We start from the raw sequence: 5,877 nt of genomic DNA on the forward strand, positions 1-5,877 counted from the left end.
TCAAGATGGCGGGGGAGCCGCGCGGGGGCTGCCGGGAAGGGCCGCGCCGTTACCGTGGTAACGGGAGTCTGAGGCCTGAGGCCCCGGGCAAGGCCCGAGCGCGGAACTCCCGGCCCGGCCCGGCCCGGCCCGGCCCCTCCCGCCTCGCCTCGGCACGGCTCTGCGCTGCAGCCGAGCCCCAGGCCACGGCCGGTTCGGTCACGTCTCCTGGAGCAGACGGTTCCCCACCAGCCCGGCCTTGTCCCGGCTCTGTAGTGTGGACAGAGCCCAGCCTTGGCCTGGTCCCGGTCCCAGATTATTTAGGCAGGAGAACAAACGCCTGGGTGAAGTGAGAGGGTCCSTGYAARKATAGGARAGAGGYTGCAGCCAYCACTGGGGTGGCCTGGTACTGGAGYCTGGTGGTGTGAGCACACAATCAGCCTGCCTCTGGGATTTTATCTCTCCTAATCTCACATAATTTTAATGTCTGGGAAAAGAGGGAACAACTTCTCCAGTGTTGTATCCAGCAGAGAGGAAAGAAACCAGCTACTTCCTTGCACTGAGGAAGGTTCCCCTTCTGACAGCCTAAGGTAGGAGTGAGCTCTGGTAGCAAACAGCCTTTGTGTCAGAAATTGGAGTGAGGGACTGAACTGTGTTCCGAGGGAATAAAAATTTATATTTACTTTTAGGGTGATGAGGCCCTGGCACAGGTTTCCCAGAGAAGCTGTGTCTRCCCCATCCCTGGGACATTAATGTCCCCTCACTCCTGGAAATCCCTTTGTGTTATCGATTGGATTAAATTGGTGCCAATTAATTCRTAATGGTCAGAGCTCAGAGGGGCTGTGGCAGCTGGGGGCACCTTCACCCACAGATCCCACATGGAATGGCCATGATTGAAACAATCGTGGGGTCCTTGAGGTTGGAAAAGGCCTACAGGATCACTGAGTCCAACCTGCATCTGAATCCCACCATGCCCACTAAACCATATCATGAAATGCCACATCTACTCTTTTTTTGGATGCTTCCATGGATGGAAGATGACACAAGCAGTGTTTCAGGTCTGTCAGGMAGGTGGGCTTCTGCTGCAATGCTCCCAGCTGGAAGATCCAGGCCTGGATGTGACAAAACTCTGSTGAACTGGGAGTACTGGTTATTTACAGACACATAGGTGGAGTTGATACAATTTCTATCCTTCTTTTCACGCTGTGCTTCGAAGACAACCAGATGACAGAGCACCAGGAAGGCTGGACAGAGCAGCTGTGCTGCCCCATCCTGGAAATGTCAAGGTCAGGTTGGACAGGGCTTGGAGCATCCTGGGATAGTGGAAGGTGTCCCTGCCATGGCAGAGGTGGATGGGATGATCTTTAAGGTCCTTTCCCACCCAAACCATTCCATGACCCCATGAAGGAGGGCTGGGGGTCTTTGTCACATGAGTGCCAATACAAAGTGTGCCAGAAAACAGAGTGAGGACGTTCTGCCCTGCATGGGCAGCTTGGGCTGTCCCCTCTGTGCATGCCARAGGTGACCTTGGGAAAGGTGGCTTCAGTCACTGCCCTTGGACTGGCAATATGCTCCTTTGGGAGTAAGCCAATATTCTGAGAGGACAGATATAACCTGATCCAGGCTTGGCCTCGCTGGGATGTGCTCCAGCCATGACATCACTCTGTAATGCCACGTCTATTTACTACCGGGGAAAGGTGCTGGATTGGAGGCTGAAATCCCTGCTTTATCTCCTGAGCAGGTTAGGAACAGGAAGCAGCATTAACAGCCACATCTTGTTCTTTYCAGGCCAAGAGAATTCAGTTTCCATGGGAAACACAGCTCTGCTGTCTGAGAAGTCACCTCTCCTGTTTCCATTCTCCCTGTAAGGCTCAGGAAGTTCCTCAGCCCCCCCCAGTTTATCCCTGACTCATTTCCACACAGCACTTTGCCAATGAGGTAAGTGGATACCTGGAATCAGGTGGCCCACAGACTTTTCACCAATGAATCAAAGGATTACATGCAGAGCTGAAGCTGCTGGAAGGTAAATTCAGACTTTTTACAGGATGAAAAACCCYCCCAAGCAGCTAAGCCAGGACTTTGCTCTGGTAGGACAAACAAGCTGGCTTGGAGGCCCTGGGGTGTGCCAGCATCCCCCAGCACTGTGCATCTCTGTCGTGCACCAGATGGGATTTTTTAGATTACTTCTTTGCAGATGACAAATCAAGGTCAAGGGATAGATGCTTCCCTTCCRCACAGCAAGGCCACGAACCCAGGAAAACCTTCGGATCAGCAACAAAGGATGTGCTTAAAACACCACATGGTTCGAGTGCAGTAAAACTCCTCACCAGCAAAGAGCTGCTCAGCCCTTTTCCATGAGCCAGTCCAAACCCATCACACCTATTCATTCCTCCAGGAACAGCAGGGGATCATGGCAAGTTCCAGTGCTTCCTGCTGCCATTGCACAGGACAGCATGGCACAGATACTGCTCCTCCCTGGGGTGCAGAGCCTTCCCAGCCCCAGGGGGAACCTGGACACAGCACTGGGGTACAAATTTATCTTTGGTCACCTCTAAAGCCCTACGAGTGTAAGACAGGCAGGTGACAGATGGCTGGAGGGAAGGGATCATGGGGACTCGGCCACCCCACAGCAGCCACCGCGCCGTCTGCCAGCCGGGGCTTAGAAACCTCCGGAAAAGCCAAKGCAGGCAAGAGGGAGCAATGTTCAAAGAGTGACAGGGGTAAGGGGCAGAGCAGGGGGAGGAAAATGGCTTGTTTGTGACTCAGAGCAGATTGCTCTGCGGGAGTGCACTCCCCGGAGAGCTGACAGAGCGTGCAGAGCTCGGGAGAGGCCCCGGAATCCATCTGTGTGCAGGAGGTGGCTGAAGTCATCTCCAAACCCTGCAGACCGGAGGAGGCCACTAAGCTCCGAGTGAGCAACTGTCACTCCACACCCCTGAAATCCATAAGCAGCCTGGAAACGTAAAGCCTGTCATTAGGAATGATAAAAACAGTAATTAGAGCATGGCTGTCACGAGTTCACACCTGGAACATCAATACAAGGCGTTTACCCAGCAGCAGGAGAGCACTTCCCTCAGAAACCATCCTCTCTGGATGCACAAAGCTCTTCACACAGGTGTAAGTCCTGCAGGGAGCCTTGCAAATAGACTTTATCCACCACCACAACAGCTCCCAAGGGATCCAAAAAATGATGCTGCTATGGAGGCACAGGAGCTACATCAGCTCCTGGGCCATGGGCTCTGCCTGTCCTGATCTCAGTGCTTGGTGCTTCACTGGGATTCAGGTGGGTGCACTGTGGGCTGCACCGAGGGGTTAAACCTTCAAAACACAGAGATTTTAGGACAMATGAGCTGTACTTTCAAGGAGTTAAACCTTGAAAASAACAGAGATTTGAGTATGAGAACACTGTTGCATGGATTTAGCCTTAATTACATCTCGTAGAGCTCTGAGCAGGCACCACACTGTAAAGCAGGTGAAAACCCAGACTTTTATTTCTTTATGATAGCAATGGTGAAACAGCTTAAGCTGCAGTGTCCTTAACAACAACAGCAGCAAAGAAATACAAGRATGGCTTGAAAGTAGCTTTATTTGTTAAAATTGAGTCTGTGCAGARCCAGGGAGGTTTCTGCTGCAGTACAGCAGCTGTACTGCTCACTGCCTTCCCAAATGGCTGCTTGGTTTGCCAAACCCATCTCTCTTCAAAATGTTAATAGATGACATTAATTAAAACATGAGCCAAGCTTAAAGTAAAGGTTTTTCTAATCAAAGTTCTTCTGAAGTTTTATTCTCTTGGCCTCTGCGATGTTGGCACCTGACTGGTCACTCAGGATTTACCCMGTAGCAGCCATAAATCACACCTTGTCTCATCTATTAAAAATAGATYCCCATCCCTCCATCCTGAGAGGAGCTGAGTCAGCAGGGAACTGCACCCACAGTAGCACGGCTCGAATTTTGGACTTTAGGGTTGCCACAATGGTTCCTTCCCTCACAAATTGCTGAAGGAGTGAGCTGARTTTGGTGACCCCCAGGTTGCCAGAGCAGGTGAGGTGCTGGCACAGGTGCCTTCTCCAGAGTGAGCCAGGGAGCAGTGCCAGAACAAGGAGGGTCAGGAGCTCTGTCCCCAAAGTCGGTGTCCTTTTAGCTCGCTGGGACAGACAGAAATAGGCCTGAAAGCACATTCCCCAAGCGGCCTAATTTCCCTGCCCTCACACAATGTTCTCTTTCCTCCTCAGCACCAGAGTATTTGTTTTATTTTAGGATTTAAGAGCTTACAACCTTTATCGAAGGATAAAGGTGCTCAACAATTGACYGTATTTTTTTTTTTTCTCTTAAGTATTGCAATTAAGGAACAAAAGCCAGCCCAGGGTTACAAACCCAGGCAAGTTAAACATCCCCATCACACAAGTCTCACCAGAAAACCAGCAGAACAGCCCCCAAGGAAATAATCCTCCCATTCCTGTCAGCTTCCTTTCTCCAAGTACTTGAAAGTCCCTCCCTGAACCAGGCTGTTGTGTTCAAAAAGAAAAAGGTCAGGGTGACACAGAAAGGATTTAACTTCCTGCCCAGTGCTGGATCTCTGACCTGGATGACATTCAAGGTTGCCAAGGAAGCATTTACAGACAACTATATTTAGGAAATGAAAACAYGTATTTCCCCTCTCCTCTGCTCAGAGGCCAACCCTCACCTGCAGCGTTTGCAGGGAGCTGTGACAAGCAGCTTAATGGAAAGGAAGCCAGAAAAACCCCAGCCCCTTTCTTTTCACTGGTTTAGTAGGTCTTACAGAGGAGGAAGATGGGTAGAGATAAAAAGACTAAGCCTAAGTGGAACACAGGACCAGCTTAACAGGCTCAGAATAAACCTGTCTCCAGCTGTTATTTAACAGCAGAGGCGGACACAGGCTCCTGAGCCACTCCTTCCTGCTGAGAGGTTTCTGTTCCTGGGGGCTGTGGCACCCCCAGCACATGAGAACCGTCCCTCAGGCTGCCAAGTGTGGGACCAGAGTGACCCTACAAATGCCAGAAAAAAGATCCTGGTTCCAGCCCTGCTCTGGCAGAGGGGGGTTCAAAACCAGGACAGTTCCAGATGAGCTCATGGGCAGAGCTGCTGCCTCCAGGCTTCCCCATCCACAGCAAACAAAACAACACGTGGTGACGCAGCTCTGCCACCCACACCAGGGCCCTGCTCCATGGATGGGATTCCTGCCTGGAATTCGGCAACCTTGGGGACATGGTGGAAGCAGAAGTGTCATACAAAATACAGACACAACAGAATAGTGGAGTGGTTTGGGGTGGAAGGCACCTCAAAGTTCMTCCATTCCAMCCTSTGCCATGGCAGGGACACYTTCCACYATCCCAGGTTGCTCCAAGCCCYGTCCAACCTGRCCTTGGACATTTCCAGGGATGGGGCAGCCACAGYTKCTCTGGGCACCCTCCCCACCCTCAAAGAGAACAATTCCTTGCCAGTATCCATCTCTGACTGATTGGATATCAGTCACATCCCAGCCTGTGACAGATCTTTAACAACCAGACCAGAGCAGTGAGCGCCACTTCCAGCCATTCCTTGAACATTTCAGGAGAATGAAGGAATGACTGACATTATCCAGCAGGAATGACCTGTTTAGATGTTTAAAATGGCTTTTTAGGAGACACCCTGCACATAAAAACTGCACAAAAGCCTTTTGGTGTTGTGTGATCAGCACTTGAAAGGAGCAGAGAAAATAAGCCTAAAACGCAGTCTGGTCAGGAGGGAGAAGCTGCCCCAGCCTGTCCCTGTCCCTGTGCCTGTGCCTGTCCCTGTCCCTGTCCCTGTGCCTGTCCCTGTCCCCGTGCCTGTGCCTGTCCCTGTCCCTGTCCCTGTCCCTGTCCCCGTGCCTGTCCCTGTCCCCGTGCCTGTGCCTGT

Source organism: Malurus melanocephalus, unplaced genomic scaffold, assembly GCF_030028575.1.
Source record: "Malurus melanocephalus ecotype Western Australia unplaced genomic scaffold, MMel_1.1 scaffold_691, whole genome shotgun sequence".
Taxonomy (NCBI): Eukaryota; Metazoa; Chordata; class Aves; order Passeriformes; family Maluridae; genus Malurus; species Malurus melanocephalus.